Raw genomic sequence first — 1,011 nt, 5'->3', positions numbered from 1 at the left:
TTTCCTCATTCGAACAAGTGTTAGCCTGGTTGTCACATCCCTAAATTAGAACTTTCAGGTACCAACAGTAGCTTTGTATCACACATATGTCTGTGAAGGGTCTCATTCATCCAGGTCATGGTATATCTGTAAAGAATAAGTCAAGGCAACTGGACTTGCTGTATTTTTCTAGAAGACGTTTCACTGGACATCTGACCAGCTTTCTCAATTCAGAATGACTTGTACAAAAATTATCTGGGAATAGCAACATTCACCATATTTATTCCCAGAGAATTTTTGTACAAGTCATTCTGAATTGAGAAAGCTGGTCAGATGTCCAGTGAAACGTCTTCTAGAAAAATACAGCAAGTCCAGTTGCCTTGACTTATTCTTTACAGATATTCGTATCACACAGTTTGAAACTTGTGTCTGGGAGCAACAGCACAGAGAGATCTTTTTTTTTAATATAACAAATTACATAAACGAGGCTTAATGTTAATAAACGAGTCCTACAGATCTTGTAAGAGCTTTTAAAAAAACATCTCAGTACAACTGACTAGGCAGTCTGTACAATGCCTAACTACTACAAATGTCCACATTGTGATTCCACTAGGGCACATAGCAGACTGCAGTGTTAGCACCTTCCAGCATAAATGTACTGATATCAGCAAAACCGCTTTATCAATACAGTATAAGTGTGAATATAAATAAGGTCTTCCATCAAATGCATCTAAAAGGAAAGTATTTACGATTTCCATAACAAGCAGTTAAACCCACCTGCTCACTGGTTGTAACACACCATCCTTTCTATTAAAAAAAACCTAAAGGCGATTCCAGAGCCCCACTTATTCAACTGAAAGATAAAATAATTCTAAAAAATCCTAAATTAGCAAGCTAAATGCCCTCTGTAAATACCGTTACACTAAAAAGTTTCTCTTCTTGCATATTAAATATAATACAAAATATGTTCAAATTGTTTCAGCATCAACACAATCAAACAGCATAGCGGCCTTCACAGGATTTTGCGTCTTA

This window comes from Nanorana parkeri, unplaced genomic scaffold, assembly GCF_000935625.1.
Source record: "Nanorana parkeri isolate BGI_ZX_2015 unplaced genomic scaffold, ASM93562v1 scaffold1282, whole genome shotgun sequence".
NCBI lineage: Eukaryota > Metazoa > Chordata > Amphibia > Anura > Dicroglossidae > Nanorana > Nanorana parkeri.
Note: the sequence above shows the minus strand (reverse complement) of the source record.